Raw genomic sequence first — 21,768 nt, forward strand, 5'->3', positions numbered from 1 at the left:
TTAAAGGATAAAGGAAATGATAAAAGGCCAAATATTCATAGATACGTAGGACAAATTTATTTTCAAATGTAATCGTGTATATTGTTTAAAAAATGCCTTTTTTTTAATAGAGCGTTATCACAAATCCTGAAATGCTTTCTTAATTTCTTGGAGGACATTTGTATGGTGGCATGAAAGGCTGCTGCTGTTACACTGTGTATTACATGACCAGGGCCTGGTCCCCCAGCAGGGTAAGCTTGGATCAGTGGAGACAGCCCGTACCCTGGGGTCAGCCGTGGCCGTGCGACTACACCACTCTAACGTGACGTGGAGCCGGGGCGATGGTGTGTAAATAAAGGGAGAGAATTGCAAATCTTGTCATGGCTGCAGCGAGCGGAGCAGCTCAAGCAAAGATGGTTGCCCGCAAACCTGACTGGGAGGTGGTTTGTGGCTCTTTGTGGAGGTGGCTGGCTGACCGGCTGGGGAGGGAGAATGACTACCATCACTACGTCGCCTCTCACAGCCTCCCTCTGGCCTGACAGCTCAGGAGCAATTCACCCGGCTGCTCACTGCTGACATATGACTTAATCAACCACATGTGCACTAATGAATGGCCATATGAAAACAATTAAAGCTATCAGAGTGGCCATGGCAGGTATTCAGCTGTTAACAATTCAAGTTTTTTTTTCCCCTCAGCTGCTTATTCATATCTGAGAAAGTATGAGTACATATACATACAGTAGTTGACTCTGGTCACTGACAACGTCCAATTACAACTTTCATTTTTCTCCGCCACTTTGAATGTATGGTAGATAATAGCGCTAAATAAAAGGCCATCATCAGGCATTTTCTGACAATTAAGCTAGAGATGGATCAAAATTATTATTTTACTTCAATATTTCAATACCCTGCTCTGTGTGAACCCCATGCATTGTGCAAATGTCTCCTCAACAAAGGATTACAATCAATTAAACATTTATGGAAATGGCATCGCTTCCTGTAATGCTGGGCTATTTCCCCTGACATTTTGCACCTATTATATTTTCAGACATTTGATGATGTTTCTGACTCATTCTTGGACATTTTGATAAACAATGACATGTGCAAGACTGAGACGAGGTAACCGAGTGCATGTTGAGACAATATCTTGTGTTTCCCAGAGTTGGAGGATTACAATGAGCTGAAAGTTTGTCAGAATCGGTTAGAAATGTCATAAACTATCAAATCATCAAAGAATATTTACAATAATCACCTATTTAAGTTTCATTAGAAGGGTAAGTAGCATTTATAACTTTGGGTTGATCTTTTTATAGGCCAAGAAAGCTTTTGGTGTGCCAAAGGTTAACAATTTATTTGTAATGTGAGGTTTGTACCTTAAATAACGTAAATGGAAGCAAGGAGAAATAATGTGAAAGCTATCTTTTACTATAAAATGCTCAAGTGAGATTATTCGTTTTTGTTTCTTACATTTCCATTCCTTTGTGAGCCATTCTTTCAACCTGCAGCTTGAAATATGCAAAGAGAGTAAACAAGAAATGTGAATTTGTGTAGGAAAGAGCCCATGGGTTGAACTGGCAGACACCTTTACGACTGAAGAGATTCATATCCTCTATTTATCATTCCTATCTGTGTTTATGCATAATACCACCTCACATTATATGACTCAGTTTAATCAACAGGATTTACGTGAAGCAGACTCCCTTTCTGACAGAGTTTGTCTAATATGAGTGAGGCCGTGGGGAGAGGTTGTCAATGTTTGCTAGTGGGTTTGCTCATGAATGAGACTGTGATGAACATCTCACCTCTCTGTGAACAGCTGATTTTAATTCACAGTGAAAAGCAACTCACTTGCCACTCAAAGCTTTAAAATGTTTGAAACGTTTCATAAAAGTTTATTTTAAAACACAATGCTATAACAGCTTCCAAACTATAAATTACATTAATAGTAAAAATCTTTTGCCTGGGATCTATCAGGGGTCATTTCTTAAAGAGGAACGACCAAACAGGGCTCTGATGTATTCATTCTACACCTCCCTCCAGTAAAGTAATTCCAAGAGTAAACCTTGAAGTGATGCTTGCCTTTATGCATGTACATTGACAAAGGGTATATAATCCATGCTGTTATTCAAGAAAAGGAGAAGAGTTTGGATAAACAGCATGGTTCATTCCATCCTAATTCTTTATTCAACTGGCATATCATGGAAATTTCAACAGTCATAGCAGATTAACCTTGTGTGTGTGCTTTCTATGGGCCCCTCTTTGATACATTTACATGCATCCTGATCAGAACTCTGTTTGGTGATTTATTTCATTTCCATTTTTTTTTTTATCACCAGCTTGACCTTCCTCTTGCAAAATAATCAGAACTGTAATGTTGGAATATTTAGTCATAGTAATTATATAAATAATGAATCCCTTGAGTCTGGGATATTCTCAGTGGACCATGTGCAGAGAGCATGTCCAAGCCACCTCTCTAGTAATGCACTGTATAGTACATAGTATAGTATAGTATGTGTTTCATATCCAGAGTGTTAAGCAGAATCACAACTGGAGGGTCATATTAAGTGTTACGAAATAAGGGAAATAGGTATTTCCACCTCCTGAGGTGGAACATGAAATGTTTGTTGCAGTGCTGTAGTGTGAAAATGTCATAACTTCAGTCCTGGTGAAGCTCATATTTTAAGGGCTATGTCCACCTTAAACAGAAGAATATATGGTTTATAGATTCATAAAATTGCTATATTAACAAATAATAACAGATAACATACTGTCAGTCAAATATAATATTGTGATGAGGACGATTTAGAGGGATATTTTAACAATTACCAGATTATTGCAGAAAACCAGTCAGTTTGCAATAGTAACTAAGGAGAAACGTTAACACAATTTTGATTATCATATGACTTAACTTTGCATCTCCAGATGTACATAAGATCTTGTATTTGTAAAATACTTTCACCCTCTGTACGATCAATAAGGCCCAAGTTCATATAATTTACGATAACTTGATTATTTTGTGACACTTTGTATTTGTATAGTGCAAGCTGAACACATTACATCAATTCCTGCCTTCTAGTGCTGTAGCAAATTTAAAACTCATATCTACAGCACAGACAACAGACACAACAAATTGGAGAGTAGCCTAGATGTCCAGAGCAACATCTAAATATCACACTGTCTAAGTATCTTCTAACATGTATGTTTTTTCTTAGATATGCCTCATCTAATAAGATATTTTATATAAGTAATTTAAAAATCTTCCATTTTTTGGAGTCATATATCTTTAAACATTACAATTACCACTGAAAATGACAACAAAAATAAACATGTTTGCCAGTTTCGCATACCCAGAAGGGATTGATGTTGTTAGTGTGACATCATTGTGGGTTTCGTCAATACGGTATCTCCCAACAATTACACCCAAACTTTTGTTATATGTGTTATCTGCTCTGCCTTCATTTATGTAAAGCGTCCTTGGGTCCCTTGAAAGGGGACGTTTAATATCATTATTAAACATAAGGCACCAGCCGATACCAAGTACCAATTGGATATTTCTTGACCAGGCGCAGCGACTTTCTTAAGTCTCCGCTGATTGCGTGGCAACTGGTCTCTGCCAAGAAATAATCCTAAGCCACCATAAAACATATCATGTTCTTTTTACATTTAATTTTTAAAGAGCGTAAAAATCCAAGATATAACTTTCTAGTGAGCTGTAGAGTTGTTGTTGTTATTTTTGGACAGAGCAATTGTAGCTGTTTTTTCCTGTTTACATGAGAGTGGTGTCAATCTTCTCAGCAAATTCACACCAAGGAAGAAAATAAGCATATTCCCAAGTGTTGTACTATTCCTTTAAGTTTTGGGATTGATTTTCCCATTGATTTTTATTGAACGATTAAATGCTTTTATATGTAGAAAGTACAATTAGTCACCATTAATCACCAGTAGTCCTGAGATGCCTTTTAAATAGGCCTATAGTCAAAAAATGCATGGTTGCCAACCTTAAAACAAGACTGTGACAAACTGATTTTTACTTAAATGTAAACTCAAGACTGACTTTGGGGACAAACAATAACTAGAATTATTGCCTCACAGTTGTATGCTTCCATGAACCTGTCAAGTTGCACTTACAGTGTGCATATATGTCTGTAAAAACATGGATGCTTGACACACATCTTGACACCATGAGATGGATGCAAGGTCACACTGACCATGACCTTTGACCACCAAATTGTTGTTAGTTCATCCTTGAGTCCAAGTGGACATTTGTGCTAAATTTGAAGAAATTCCCTCAAGGTGTTCTTAAGATATTACGTTCATGAGAATAAGATGGATGCAATCTCACGGTTGCCTTGACCTTCGACCACCAACATCTAATCAATTCATCTTTGAATCAAAGTTGACATTTGAAAAAGAATCTCTCAAAACGTTCTTACATTCTTGAGAATGAGACCTTTGACCTATGACCACTAAAATCGAATCACTTATTTGTTGAATCCAAGTGGACGTTTGTGCCAAATTTGAAGAAATTCCCTCAAGGTGTTGTTGAGATATTGCGATCACAAGAATGGGATGAACGGGGGGATGAAGGGATGGATGGATGATCCAAAAACATTATGCCTCCGGCCACAGCTATTGCCAACGTGGCAGCATAAAGACTTAACTGAGCAAACCTGCAATCAGAATCCATTTTCAGTATTTTTAAATTCAGATCTGAATCCTTACATCCTCTTTTTAATAAGTACTATTTTTACCTTTATGTAATAAGAACTATAGAGCACACATTATCATGCAGTCAACAGTTCTTCTATAAAAAAAGGTGCCATTTTTATTTTAAAACCCAACCACTCAGCTCAATCAGCTTTGAATATTGTTTAATACACCCTTAATCCATTTCTCTCTTGCTTCCTGTACAAAGAGCTATGATGTCCTTTCTGTATCCCTGACAGTAACAAGTAGAGCCTCTTTCCATGACATGGTTTGTCCTCTAAAGCGAAGTTGCTGACATTGTTGAGGGATGAGTGAACACATAACAGAGCAGAGCTTGTGATATGCTTCACATTGGACTCTATTCACACCACTTTAAAAAAATTAGTAATGGTATCCCCAGGTGTAGCGCACAAGTGTGATTTCAATATCCATATGCACTGTGGGACCCACGGTATGTAGAGGCAGATAGGAATCCTCCATACAAATATGAAAATCAACAGTGTCCCCCTATTCCATATATAATCAGCCAGCCCATTGCAGGAAGAGATATCAGCCTAGCTTTCCATTTGCTGATAGTGGCATGCAGCGGCATTAAGAAATCACCCTGAATGTGCCGGAGTAGATAACTGAACATGTTGGGTGTCTACGGGAGATATATTTACACAAAACAGGGAGCAGACAGGGTAGATCTAATTGACTAGGTAGCAGTTTGCCGAGGTTGGTACGGCAGGTCTCAGAGTTGAGTGGATGAGGGGCTTACAGAGAGGCCGTCAGAGAGCAAAAGATTAGTGCTGACGTCTCTGCCACATCAATTACAACCCGCTGTTTGGCTGGGGAGAAATCCCCACCACTGTCTCTTCAAGGCCACCAAGCACAAACTGGGTGTGTCAGAGGTCATCCAGGGGAGGAAGCGCAAGGCCTCAGCCCTCCCAGTGGGAGTCACTGCTGTGGGCTGGTGGTTCATAGTCCCCTGTGGAGGGAGGTGCCACAGAGAGTTTCACAGCAAACACCAGACCTGTCATTCACTGGAGCCACATGGTCCTGCACAGTAGGAGGGGAATGGCAATGATGAAGAATACAGTTCGGACTCTGCTATTTTTCATCCTCTGTTTTCATGTTGTTGCATAAACGTGTAACAATGTTCTCGTATCATGTTACCTTTCTTTTGCATTCACCTCTAGATCACAAATTACATTTTGCTTTAGCTACTTCAACAGTTACAAAAGAAATTTTGGATGAGCACTATTTGTTCTAAGCTTAGAAAGAAAGTCAATTCGACTGTACATGCAGCGTGTGGTTGATGAAAATAAAAGTTTAGTAGCTCAATAGGCAAAATACCACTGAATTTGTGGTGCAGATTATTTAGTTATGTGAAAAGTAGATGAGAGATTTAAAAACAAATCACCCACCCTTCTTAAAAACAATGCAAATATCATAGAAGGCTTTTGTCATTATTACGCCACACAGTTGTGGTGATATGTTTAATCTACACTGCTGTTAAACCCAAACAACCTCTAATTCCAAACACTGCTGACTCCAACACATATCTGAGTCTCAGCTAACACAAAAACAATGTCTTGGTGTGTTGGCCACCGGGCCAGAACGGCATGAAGCCATCACACAGAGTTAGCATGCCCACTCCGTCTGCCTGTTGTTGTTGGACCAGTCAGAACCCCCACCACAGTACATCCAGATCTGCATCCCTGTCAGTGGGGGGCTGACACCAGGCATTAGCCAGCAGGGCCTCTGATAGCACCAACAACTTCACCCGTGGCTTGAACCCCTACCACGAGCGTCCACCACCAGGCAGAGGCACTACGACTGGGGTGGCCAAAATCTTTACAGACTGCTAAACTCTGTTTCTTGATATCAGCGTTATTTCAGACGCAGTGTCAAGAGAGGATAGCTTCCACTGTCATTAGCTAAATTTTACCTTTCCGCACTTATTTTCTCATTTTACCAATTTGCCATTTCTCTGATATTGTCCATACTGGAATTACATCAGTTTTATTTTCTACCATAATCAGTCTTAGAATCAAGTAAATAATCTAATCCTACTACATCTGCACATACTGTCATTCAGTCAGTCATATGACAAAGCATAATGATGAGGCACTCAGAAGAACAAGCCTTTAGTTTCCTAAACAACCATAAAACAGGACTTCAGAGACTCTGAGAATGGGATCATAATCCCATTAACTTTAATTAGATTTATGTGATGCTCACCTTTCTTCTGTGACAACAAATTAATGATAAGCCAAAGAGAATTAAAACAGTGGTAAGTGAAACCCTTTTCTTCCCCCCAAGGCTCTCTACTGGGTCCCAGCCTCACCTAAAAGCTCATGAGAATTTAGATCAAACCCCTCCTGCGTAGAGCTGAGTGAGACCAGCCATAAATTGCTAATAGACTAAATGAAACGAGGTAGGAGGCTCCTGCTCTGCAGCAATTACCCCTTAGATGTAGTCATTCATATCCCTGCATGTCTCGTTTCATCAGGGAAGCGCCGGCATTTTGTCAGGCTGTCTTTGTTGCACAGCTCCGGGTTGGTTAGAGGACTGACCATGGTACCGATATGCAGGGGAGCATTTGAAACAACAAAGTGCTGTTTGACTGGCTGGCCGCTCACAAGAATGGCACCTCTTCCTGCCTTTCATGTAGCACGGGTTTGTATAATCAATTATTAATCAAAGTCGCGTTTTGAAACTCAAACTCAAAGACACGTCTGCCACACTTAAGTATCTCCCTGTGTTTTTTATTTGCTTGGGCGCCTTTTCATGGCTTTATTTATGATGCTCTTACAGTATGTGATGAGCTGCTATTAAGGTACATCTTCAGGCTGTGGTGGGTTCATTTTTTGGGAGGTGATTCATACTAGAGAAAGGACACATATTATGACCATGAATTACAACAGCTTAAATGAATCAGTGCAGCACATCCAATCATATTATAGGACTTAAAAAGGGATTTTCTGTTTGTTAATGAAGCTGTGTCTGCAGTATACACAAAAATATTGTATCTAGGTGGCCATTTGTCCAGAAATATTAACCTCTGCAAATAAAAGTGAGACATAGAATCACTTTAGTTTCTATCTGAACCCTGTACCCGATGTACCATCATTGCAATGTTATTCCCAGCGTGTGAAAAAGTTCTGTGGTTCATAACAATTTAGCTCCACTTATCCACAACTGAGTACAAACAAGCTGTAATGTGTGCTGCTACAGTATAAAAATCCAAAAGAGGTGCATACAGTGTATATCAACCTTACTATATTCTCATAAAAATATAAATAGTTTAGTGGTACTTTAAAACTTTTAATATGAAATGCCAAATGTCACGTTCCAACAAATACAAAAAAAAATCACAAAGACGTAATTCGTCATATCTGCATAGTTGCAAGAAAATTAAACAATGAGACAATATGACGGATTACGAAAAATAGACTCAGCCAAGCAAGGATCAGAGTATTAGACATGTATATCATGATTCATTAATCCTCAGTGATATTGACAGGGCTTCACTGTAGTGAGTCCCCGGGACCCACAGGTGATTGTCTGAATAGGTCCCCGATAAAATTTGTGTTTTTTGACAAATCAGTGTTAGACTCTTGTTATAATTATAGTTGTTTTCATGTATGTTGAAAATGTAGCTGAAAATCAAACAAATAAAATCTCACATCTTAACCCAGTAGCAAGTAAATCAAATGTGACATAATTGTGATATGTGATAATCCATCAAACTTTACATTAGCTACTGTATAAATCTAATTGATCAGCATTTTGAGAGGTATAGTTAGTCTCTCTTTCTGAGAAGATTTGTTATGTTTTCCTTTTTAAGCATTGAGACTATGAACAAAACAGTCTTGCTCAAGATATGCACCTGCAATCAGAATCCATTTTCAGTATTTTTAAATTCAGATCTGAATCCTTACATGCTCTTTTTAATAAGTACTATTTTTACCTTTATGTAATAAGAACTATAGAGCACACATTATCATGCAGTCAACAGTTCTTCTATAAAAAAGGTGCCATTTTTATTTTAAAACCCAACCACTCTGCTCAATCAGCTTTGAATACTGTTTAATACACCCTTAAGCCATTTCTCTCTTGCTTCCTGTACAAAGAGCTATGATGTCCTCTCTGTATCCCTGACAGTAACAAGTAGAGCCTCTTTCCATGACATGGTTTGTACATACTGTATAAATCTAATTGATCAGCATTTTGAGAGGTATAGTTATTCTCTCTTTCTGAGAAGATTTGTTATGTTTTCCTTTTTAAGCATTGAGACTATGAACAAAACTGTCTTGCTCAAGATATGCGCAGACAGTAAGAAAATGGCTGCTGCAAGTGAAAATATTTTTACAACAGGGCACACCCTGGACAGTGAAGTATCATCAGGTCATCATTGACATAAGTGAACACAGCATTTGCTGTCACAGCAGATGTTACAAGGTAAGATTACAGGAATGTCTGTAGTAATATCCGGCATATTTGAGAATTCAGGTACCTTTTAAGAACCTAAAAATATAAGGTTGTTGTCTACCAGCAGTTCCAGGGGAGCTCTGTGCCGACAGCATGGCCTGTTACACCAGGCAACAGTGGTGCATAGAGTTTCAGAGAGCCAGGGATGAGGACAGGTTGGTCGGTAGATGTCACATCTGTGTAGAGCACCAAAACAACGACCCCCGCACATCACCAACAGTATGATAACAACATCCAAAACACAAGTTTCACTCTCAGTGGTTTCTGTGACATGAGAAACACTTTCAAAATGAGTAAAGTCACGTGACGCTACTGTTTTTTATGATTGTAACATTGATTTGTTGTTCACAATGAAGCATTATCAGAGAAAATAATGGGTTGTTTCCCCTGACATACCAATAGTAAGTTTACTGTGTCCTCAGAGATGTAGGATGTGTACCTAGCAACATCACTGAATCCTGTTTATACCTAGCTAGCACAGGATAAAGAAAATCTTGCTTGTATAAACCTCCACACTTGTTGTATCATTCACTTTTCAATGGAATATCTCTGAATAAAGACCTATGAATAAATATTGTGCTACTTGCAACTCAATTCAACCATTTGATAAAAAATTCATCCATTGTTTGGGAAACTCCAACTCTTCTGTCCACGTTTTATTGTTAGACAAATTGAAGTGTGCACTGGGAGGGAGGCCAGCGGTAAACACAGAGAATCTATTTAGCCATCCCATTCCAGGGCCGAGAGGAGAGCTGGGCCCTTCAAAGGCAGAGGCAACAATGTGAGTGACATCAGGTCATCCTGCCTCCTCACAGTCACCTGGCTGATAGAATTGTTCTGGGGGGAGATAGGAGGGACATGTGAAGCACAGCTTTTTTGTCATTGCCATATCTTATGATTGATGGCTCCATGGCCGCAGTGAATCTGCCCTTTTTAAATAATTTATGTTGCCCATCGCTATGGACAAGTAGCTTATAACCGGGTTGTTATTTTTCCATTGACTGGAGAGATCAATACTTTAAAGACATGACATAGCCACTAATGAACTACTTAAATGGCTCTCTGGAGTGCAAAACAATTGCAGTGTTTACTCAAAGCAAAGACTGAAAGCAGTTTTATTACGGTGCATTGTAAAGTTCTACTTTAATGGATACACCGTTAACAAAAATAAAAAGGTGCAGGCCAGAGTTGGGGTCAATACCATTGGAATTCAACTATAAGTAGAAACTGCAATACAAATAAAAACAATGGACACTATTGCCAAATTCTCAGTGAATCTATACAATACATTATGACAAGGTATTTGGTACTAGTAGATGTAGGAATCCACATCTTTATAGGACAAAAAGGGAGGATTAATTGCAAGGCTGCTCTGATAGAGTGGATTAGACTGTAAATGTGTACCCAATAAACTGAGAACTTGGTGTATAATCCAAGAAATAAGCTGTGTAATTCCCTAAAATAGTCCAGTATAGAGTTATGTGTTGTAAATCAAGAGGCCCTTGTTCATTCTCCCTCTAACAAAGTGACAAATTAACTGAACAATAGTGTTTGAATTCTTATTAAAGTTGATTAATTCATATCATTAGTTGATCGCACAACAGCTCATAAAATATACTAAATTAATTTCTTTACTGTGATTAATACATGAAACACTTGAATTAACATCAATTAATCAATTTGTGAATCAATTACATTATCATGTTTAAATACAGAGCTAATAGTGTACATTAACTAGCGGTGTAGAAGTGATCATATATCATTTGGTATTCCAAAGAGGAAGAACAGAGGAGCATCCTTAAATGATCAACGATGAAAGAGATCCAACTCTGACCTTAATAGGTCCCAATACATTTTGCACGACGTTGTAACTGTGAAACCAGGGTAAGTTATCTACCACAAAGAGTCAATGTAAGCCATGCTTCCTTTAATCTCAGATTTATTATATAGGACTGATTACACTGTTCCTATTAAAATAAGCTACAATTAGCTGCTGAAACAGGGAGGTGATGTGAAAATGACTTATGTCAAATGCAAATACTGCACATATGGCAGGACTTCATTCAAGTAATTACATAGATCAAAGCCAATTCTCAATTTACATATAACATTTTTTTCTTTATATACACTACATAATACTGTAGGTTGAAGTTGTTTTTTTTCTATTTATGTTAAGTATACTGTAAGTGAAGTGGAGACACTTCAGACAAGACGCTTCATCCAATTTAGCACTTGGAAACTGCCTTGTATAAGTGACTGCCTGCTGCAGTATGAACAAGCCAGCTATGAAAAGCATGTCAAGGCTTCTTTGTGGTTGCTCTGCAGAGAGCTACAGACATCACTGCTCCTTACAGGGCTGCTGCAGGTGTGAGAGGTCCTCTCAACCAGGTGTTGTGTGGATCAGTCAACAGAGTTAACGTGACACACTTTGTAGAGAATTACACCTCTACCACAGCGAGCTTTGGGCCTATATGGTCTCGCTAATAAACCTGGACCTTGTAATGGCTGTCTGATCAGTCAAACGTAGGAGCAGCAGCAACGGGAGGACAAGGAAATGTCATCCAACACGGATAGAAAATGTACCTCCATCTTTGTTTAAGGTTCATGTGGGCTGAGTTTGATTGCTCTCTGTGTTTGTGCCAAGGTTTGGCTTGTTACATAGTATATGGGCTCAAGACTTGACTTTTTTTTAATCACTCAGCCTATCTATAAACCTGGCTTTCCAATATAGATTGAGTTTATGAATAAAGGTATACTACACCTTAAGAAGAACCTGAGTTGTATAAAACTGATCTGACTCAAAGGCAATAGCTTGCAAGACCATTCATGTCCACTGCTTTAATGCAAAAATACAGACAAGAATGGATCAATAATTGTCACCAACAACTCTTCCAATCCATAGGACCACATAGGTCGCTTGTCCTACCCTCTGAATATGACCCACAGGACTGTTTCATAATTAGCACCCCTACCAGTGGATGACAGGATAGCTTGAATATGATCAATAATGGTCACTAGGGCTGGGTATCGTCCTCGATACCTTTAACGCATCATACAAAATAACCAGGTACCAAGTTGAATTTAAACTTTTCCAGTCAAACAACTCAATGCATCCTTTTTGTACCAAGATCTCGAAATACATGTAATATGGTTTTGCCCCCGATCAACCTCTGCAAGCATTCTTCAATTTAATACAACATGTGATTGACCAGCTAGCAGCTACAACCCATTCTATCTGTAATGTGATAAATGTAGTGTATTTGACAAAGTTGGCCATTCAGCATCCCAAAATGCTACCAAACCGTTCGAAAGTATGGCTATACTACACACCTGTGACGTATGAAGTAACTACAGCAATTCCCAGCCCTAACGGTTGCACTTTAAATATGTGGTTAACTTTGTGAAACGGTTGCAGTTACACCAAAACTAAGTGGCTAGGTTTTGAAAAAAATATTATGATTTGGCTTAAAATAAGTACATTTGTTACTAAGGTAAAGTAACATGATGTATCTAACATGACATGCATCATCACATGACATGTGATGTAACCCTCCAACAAACTGTTATGTTGTTAAAATAACTCATGTTGACTTTTGGATTCACACAGGACACAAATACCGGCCTTCTGGATAAAAGTCCTTTGCTTGTTTGACCCATCCCCCTCTATCCCTCAAGTGGACCTTGTCGCTCTTTATACTATGTCACCTGACTTTCTCCCATGCTCCCGCAATAATTACTATGGCCACTAGGGGAAGCCGTCTAACAATAAATATGGGTTGTAATTTCTGCTTACTTATGTGGTCATATTCTGGAGGAGAACAGTCTCAGTTTAATACAAACAATAAGGCTGGGGATATTGTATAGTTTTTTATGGTCAACAAATCTCACAACAGACCAAAAACATAGTGCATTAGTGGATCTCTGAATACTTTACAACTTCCTTACCTGGTCTGCTACACTCAGACCAAAGTCCATTCCTTCCTACATGGACCTTCAAAAAATGATTGAGAAATATATATTTTAATTAATAAAAAACGGCTATATAAAACAGCCAAGCACTGTAGTTTTTAGCAAATCTTACTCAAACATGACTTCATTTTGCATTTGTTGGGGAGTGTTTTCAATTACGGACTAATGACTATTTTCCATAGACTCCTGTTTTAAAGCCTCAAATATGCCACAATCATGTTTGTTTGGATCCAGAAGTGACCATATTTGGGTTAAAATTAGCTATAGAGACCAAAACTGTTTTTTTTTTTTTGTTTGTTTTTTACCAGGCTACAAACGTGCTTATTTCTGCTGTAAAGTTGGGCATTTTAACATCAGGGTTTATGGGGATTGGCTCATGAGGCCATTTAAGAAACTGCAGGTTTTTTGCACTTCTGCGTTGGCTACATTTTTCAGCTCCGGAGGTTGCCACTTGATATTTACCAAAAATACTGAAAACCCCACGATTAATCCTGTAAATTAGTCTGTAGTTAGTGCATATCTTTTGTCGCATTATATAATTTACTTGTCACCTATGACATTGATATACACCACAATGACATATAATCAATAACGTAACAGTCTGTTATTTGCATATTAGTAAAGTAAGTTCCAAGTGTCAATTAATCTTAATTTTAGGAGCTCATTTGTCTAAATGTTTCTTTTTATTAAGGTCGACTCTTAAGATCATCCAATAATAAGCATTTTAAAACCTCCAGGGCCAATTCAAATGCCACTTAACAAAAGGACTCTTTGCTACAGATGTAACAGCCAGTGGCCTCTTCTATCTTCTTGCGTAGCTGCTCCCATTGACTCAACTGATGTATCTTTTGATATCATGAAAGACATACTTACAAATGCATAACTGAATCCAAACGCTTACCAACTTGAAACAATCCATTATTATAGAGGGGATCGAATTAATTCCTTCTCTTGCACCAAGAATTGCTTGATGCCTCAAGATAATTTGCCATGTAATTCTTTTCACCTACACAGATGCACCGACATACAGTACATGCTTTTTTTTCTAACCCTGATAACGACCGTTAATTCATCAAGAGTAAATAAAATGTTTAGTTGGGAAGGGACATTAATTATCACATTCATCTGCTTGCTGCTTCCAAACTGGGCTATAATGAAATGTGCTGTAATAGAGATTGCTCTTGGGGAGGCAAGCCGTTTATGAATCGCTAGAGGTGCAGCAGCTGCCTTCCCCCTTGAGAGATAGAAATTTATGCCGTATACCCCGCTGATTGTTGAGAAGGTAAAGAACCAATAGCAGCATGTTCAGAGGTTTAATTTAAAGTGTGTTTCTCACTAGGCTGCTCACAACACTTAATTAAACTCTGCTGTTTTGGCAATGACAAATGCTGTGGTGCAGGAGGAAGCTGGGCTGCTGTGACTGAGAGGCTTTTGTAATTTCTTTCATGTGCAGCGATGGCCAGATCCAGGTCAGAAACTGTAGAATTAAAGAACTAAACAAGATTTAGACATGGGGAATGGGAGGGCAAGGGGGTGGGCGGATACAGTCATTTCTTTCTCAGGAATACATCTATTTTTCTCTTTTTTTTGTGTCCTCTTTCTCATTTTTGGAAAGTTCTGTCATAGATTTATGAGGGTTGAGCTTCTGTGCCTGGTTTTCTGTGCTTATTGCCTTTCACACTGATGTTTCCTAAGGCATGTGTCTGCTTGATGGAGACTTCAACATTTTACTGAAAGGTATGATGAATAAAATGAATAGTAGGTTCCTGCGCAGCACATTGTTCCTATTATTTCACAACGGTCTGATCTTTCTATTAAGTCTCTTATCATGACTCTTGATTCGCCGAACCATATTTTTTACCACAGGAAGCATTAAGCAAGTGTGAAATTTAACTTCAGAGGTCTAGCACACAAAAACATCAAACTGAAAGCAGTCAACAAACTGACAGGGAGTGACTAATAGCTTTCTTTCTGGGTAGAAATCCAATTCATGCCAAACAAAAACCTTATTTTGTTTCTGTAATGGTATGACTGCATTACTGTGCATTTCATGAGATCCATTTAAAAGGTGGAGCCAGTCTAGCACATAGCCCCTGCAAAGCCCTGCCTGCTGCTGTGTTATGAAGTCGCACAACTCTGGCAACACTGCCAGGAAATAACCACAAAGATGCCTGCGAGGCACAAACAGGAGCTGGAGCATTTCATTCAATAATGTAATCCATACTTTTAAGTAAAAGACCTCAATTCTTATGTCCCTTTTTTATTACTTGAGTGAATGGTAGCACACATTATTTTTCTGTCACATGCCAATCTTTTTGCACAGAGCTTTATCACAACTGTATCAGCAAGATGTGGTTTAACTGGCTGTGTATCTGAGAGAATACAGCCACTGTGTGCAGTTTGAAAAGGTGTTTCCCACAACACAATAATTTATACCATTAGAGCATGAAGGTTTACGTTTGATTTTATTTCACCACACTGTCTTTTTATAACCTAATAAATATACCTAGCATTAAACTTTCATAAGCTACATACAAACAAATCTGTATTTTTTTTAACAAAACTACTTCCTATCATATGATTGTGCTATTTATAATTCAATTAAAGGGGGCACAGTTGATCATTTACATTGTACTAAACCAAACTGTGAACACTGATCATTGCAGTGCATTAATATACATGGACAGACAATTATAAATGTCTTCATTATCATGTAAAATAATTACATTTATCAGTTCATTTTGAAATTTGAGGTGAAAAATGTTTTGGCTAATCCAGAGCATAAAATAATAGCATATACATATAAAAACAAACATAGTATTTACCATGTTTTATATAGGGGAAGCAAACAGCTCCATATGTATTTTGGTGTTCTGTAAATGCCAGGGAGACACAGCAGCATCCGTTGGAGTTAACGGTGCAGCACTTTTGTGTTCAGTAGCACAAATCATTAATCATGAGGCCGGCCATATTCTTGTAGTGCCTGTGCTTTCATTACTGGGCCTAATTAAACAGTTCTGTGAACTGGAATCTCAGATTCCTCTGTTACAGATTATCATTAATTATGGTGAAAGTGCTCAGAGATGTTGGACTCAATTATATTCTGCTCAACCCTGGCAGCGGGGTGATTCATTGTTCTGAGCACTCCACAGCCGTACTGTCTCTGCTTATCACCAACCTCCACTTTTGTAAATTGGGCTCTGCCAGCCAACAAACTAAGAATTATGTGCTGCTTTTTTCATTACAAACATGTTGGAGGAGCACAGACCAATTAAGGGTGGGATATTTTGTGTGGAGTGATGAGGCAGGCATTGGTGCAGGGAGATGGGGGTTGGATGGGGGGGTACTATGGGAATGAGCTCACCATGCTGAAGTTGTGGCTTTATTACCATGTATGGTGCAAGCCTCCACCAGGTCTGTTGACTGATTATGCTCAGCATACTTCCTCAGTATCTCAATTCTCTCAGTGCTGTTACGGTAAAATTATCATTTGGACTGAATATTAAATTGATACTTCTGTGCAAGAAGTGTATACAGCCACAGATTTTCATTGTCCTGTTGGAGGGTTTAAATGGATGTTTCTATTACACTGGCAGCATGGGTATAGCTTGGAGGGAAGCGTTAACTTTTCATAATATTTGTGTATGACATGCAACTTTTTATGCAGCTGAACAATGTCAATATTACTTCTACAGTCTTATATAAGGGACATGGGGGTCTATGATGGAAACAGTGTGTGAATGAGATTATTGGCCACCTCTTTTTAGGGTCAGAGAATCGAGAGGAAAATCTGAATCAAAGAGAAGCAGAAGTTCCCGTGGTAAGCTTAGACCTTAGCGGTTTGCACAATTTCATATGCCACAGTAGGTAGTGATTTTAATATATATGAAAATCAGCCGGAGCTGTGTGCATGTGTCTCTTATAATATCACCGGTGGGAGATTTTCACTGCCTTACAAAGCAGGACTGTTTTCACTTCCCCTCACTACAGTGTTGTCTCAGTATGGCTCACAATAAGATATCCGTCTCAGTTTCATTGCATTCAAGAATTAACGGAATAATGCAGCTTGCGGAAAAAAGGACAGATGTGAGGAGAAAACAAAACAAAATCTGTGACGTCAAAATGAAGTTTTACTGTATCTTTGTTTCTCTCATAGTTCCTTAAACTGTGGTTGCTCTAATCCCATAATTCCCCTGGCAGAGGAGCAAGAAATGGGATTGTTCCTTCTTGTGACATAGCAGCAGCTCATTGAAAATGTAATACACTACTTCCAAGTCACAGGTCAGCTGGCAATCTGAATTTTAAAAGGACTGTGAATAATATTCTATTTTATTTTGAAAATGAACTTTGTGGCCTCCATCATGAATCCAATATATGTCTTAATCTTCTGGGCTCTTGAAGCCCACAGCTCTGGAAGAAGGCCTTTGACTCCTGAACCTAATAAGGAAATCACTTGTTTTCTCATCCGTCTTCACATTTTTATAGGGGCTGACACAAAACAGTCCTTTATTTTAAAGGTAATTGATGAAGCATAAAATATGTGTTATTTAATATTAAGGCTTTTCCTCACCTTTTCTACATACATTAAGTGATTGTGTTATGCAAGAGGCTTGACACACTGATACAACGGAAACACAAAATTATTATTATTATTATTACTATAATTATGAATATTATTCTTATTTTTTATTATGCCTATTCAGTTGTATGGGTCTGTGTGCACAGTGTATCCTTAAGATGAAAAGATTAACATCTGAGCATCTATTGTTATTCTGAACTGAACATGGCTGACAGTGGCAGTGAATTTAAGCGTTAATTACACACTAACCTTTTCAGAATGGATATTTAGACACGCTGTGTCCTGAGACTCTGAATGTTCAGGAAATGAAAACATCCAACGACCAATCAGTATCTACTCACATTAGCATAGTCTTTTAAAGCCCCAATGCCCCAAAACATGCCACGGAAATCCTCTCCTATTTATCTTAAAATAGCCACTTAACTTTGACTGACACTAATTCTTACTACATGGAACTGTAGAAACCCCCTTCATTTCCCCCTTCTGTCTCTGTCAGAAAATTACAAAAGACAGAGTTTGTGATGTCCCCAGTGTGTAAATCCCTTTATTCTGTCAGATTACAGCATTTGATATGACGTAGTGCGGCATTCTGGCCTCACATGCCTGCTAGAGAGAAGGGACCTGTCAGCAGCAGAGGAGAGCAGTGCAGATCATCACTCTGACTGATCCACAGGCCCAGAGACTGTCATCTCCTCCGACTGTACAAGTCAACACAAATAAAAGTGAGGAAGCAAAAGCCATAATGGCTGGGAGAGATCCAGGCTCATTGTGGCCATTACTTTTATTCAAACCTTACAGATGACATGATGTGAAAAATGAGCCTGTGTCTAGTCGGGTGCCCATTAGTGAGTGAGCACATTATCTCCCCTTTTTCACATTGAATCTCCTCCCTGCATGCAGTGGCAGATGCTCCAGAGGAGTCACTCACTTTTATGGGCTTTTGACTGCCGTACTCTTTTAAATACAGGGGCCTGCACCAGGCAGAGATGACGTATGGCTGTCAGCGCTCTTTACCTCACTGACATATGCCTTCAGTGGATCCCTCCTTAAACCTTCTGTCTAAAACTAAGGGGGACAGCTAACCTCTTTCCTCACAGAGCAGACAAGCATGCATCAAATTGATTATTACAGCAAAGGGGGTGATTTCTAAAAATCTCTATTACCAGACAATTATAGTGCAATTTACTTAAGTAGAGTCTAAAGGCAATCATGAAATACAATTCCCCAAAGCCCTTAAGAATGATATTACACAGCGAAACCTGAAACTTCATAAGTACTGAATTTATTATGAGGATTTTTGGGGGCAAAACTTGTAAATTTGATCATTTCAAAATGATACAAAGCAAACCAAGTTCACATACTATAGTTTATATTATTAAAAAAGTACATTTTTGGGGGAAGTTTTGGAATTAACAAACGTCAAATCCAAGACCCTTTTCCCTCACACCTCGTTAAAACACCTCCCCCAGCTGACGAAGGAAAATCAATTACTTTGTCAAATCACTGTGTTCCTGTCACATTGTCGTGGCTGGAATTGACATGACGACCAAGTGCTTCATCCAGCCATTTACACTGTGAGAAGTTCACATTACATTAAAAAAATCTATCTGCATCAAGAGGTTTGAACTAATATTTAACACCCCTATAACACCCAGACTAGCTTCCCTGACACAAACTCTAATAAATGAAACTCAAACAAATCCACAACCTCTTTAGCTTAAGTTTGACATCGGTTTCTTTATAATGTACAGCAGGACTTCCATTTAATCTCTTACCAACGACATACACCCAATCTGTTCAATGGTTGTTGGGAACAAGGTTTAAAATCACCACACAGACCAATTGGCAATGCATGAAATGAGAAATTATCTAAAGGATTAGGTTGTAAACATGTACATACAGCCTTGTCTTCATTCCCAGTGGCCAGAAATGCACCACTGTACAGTGTACAATATTCAGCCTTACAGAAACCCCCAAGGAAGGTTGAGCCTATTTGAAAATAACATATTTTATTCTACAATAGGAAATAAATCTGGATGCAGTAATACAGAGCACAGCTCAGAGGTTGTGGTCAGTGACAGGGAATCCTGGCTTCTCTCAGGCATGAGTATGAACCAGAGCCGCTTGGTTCAATCTAATCTCTGACAAGAAACAACAAGCCTTTGGGACACCCCCGCAGCCCACCTCTACGCCGCACAACATCATAAGCAGTCAACGCAGGGGGTTAGGCCTACTGTAGCTGTCAGGGGAGAAATATGTTTCCATTTTACAACTTCAGTGGCAGAGAAGACCATACAAATGCTCCTCTATTTCCCTCACTATTGCTCACTCGTTTGAATCTCTCTTCTCTCTCTTCTGCTCCTGTCAGTTTTCCCCCAGTACACACTCAAGGGGTTCCCTGGTGACTGCGTCCCATTACTATCCTGAGACTGCTGCACAACAGAGCTGCGCCGCCAATGTCCCCAGTGATACCACTCTAATTCCCTCATTGCCAAGTTGAGCAGAGTGCAGGGTAAACTGGAGTTGGTGGCCAGCACGGTTTTATCTCAACCTCTTTATTTCAGTCTGTTAAAACTTAAAGACGTAAAACAGATATGTATACACATAAGTGACTACACTGGTCACAGACATAACATCAAGATAATGATCCAATTAGAAATTTCTATTCTTTGATGATGCAAATTGCTTGGTACAAATTATCCTAACAATTTTGATTAAGGCACCATACTAGCTTACTAAAGTATATTCCAGTTTGATTTTTTTAAACCAAAATTATAATTTGCGCATAATAAGTTATATAGCTGTCTAAGTCTGACTTCTGTAGGACAAAAGAATTTCTGTTTTTCTCAGTTTATCACAGATATAACACTACAGGCGGGCCTACAAGTTGACCGAAGAGTAACTAAATACTGCAGTACAAAAATGCCAAATACAAGTTTGAGATTATTCAGAAACAGTGATTCATTTCTCTGGTGATTGGCCTATTTTTTAACTGTTAAAAAGGCCATGCTCAGTACATATCTGGGTAGAAAATCATATTTAATCAAAGCTTGCATAAAAAATTAACAAAAATATCATCCATTGATGAATTTAAGGGCATCATAAAGGATGTGGTGATAGAGACATGCGCTTGTTTTTCTTGAGAGGCCACTATGTTTGAATAGTTGTTGTTTTATTGGGGATTTTTGAATTATACGTTGTATTTGTTGAATTTTAAATGTGTTTTGATTGGCTGCTACCTCGGCCAGGTCTCTCGTGCATAAGAGATTTTCGAATTCAGTGGGACTTTCTGATTAAATAAAAGTTAAATAAATAAACAAATAAAATCAACTGATGTTACCATTATTGATTTAAAGAAAAAAAAATCTTTAAAATTGCATCACTATCTACCATAAGCAGGCTATAGTTTTGATTATGCGCTTACAAATATTACTGTTATAATTTAATCTTTGACAGTAATTGGATGACTGGGATGACAAGGCCAGCCTACTGATTTGAGAGAGATAACAGCCTATAGTCCTGAGCTTTTAATTATGGTGGTGGGGTACCATTAATGTTGATATCATCAGGGCCATTCTTGGTTATACACAGTGGATTGTACAGTAAAATAGTTGTAAAATGGCTGTAAGGAGTATGCAGGAGATGCAGTGGATTGTTTACATGGTTCCAGCTATCACTACAGTCTGTCTACACTGTCAGTGTTTATCCAAATATACCAAGTTACTATGATTCCACAAGGATCTCAGGCATGATTGTGCTAATCACCTGACACACCTGATTTCCCGATTCATTTTCTCCATTCATCTTGAGCAAATGTAGCGACAGCTTGCAATCTGTTTGTTTTGAGTTGTCAAAAAGGAACCAAAGGCATGTATCAACATGGAATAAATGCTACTGCAAGATGTCACCAGCTGCACATGATATGATGAATTACAATCATATGTTAATCAGCCGGAGTTGCAGTAATGGGTTGTTTACACGGCGTTCCATCACAAACCTTCTTGGACTCTTTTCTCATATACAGATACGGATTCTTGAACAGACAGGAGTACACT

Source organism: Epinephelus moara, chromosome 7 (genome assembly GCF_006386435.1).
Source record: "Epinephelus moara isolate mb chromosome 7, YSFRI_EMoa_1.0, whole genome shotgun sequence".
Lineage (NCBI taxonomy): Eukaryota > Metazoa > Chordata > Actinopteri > Perciformes > Serranidae > Epinephelus > Epinephelus moara.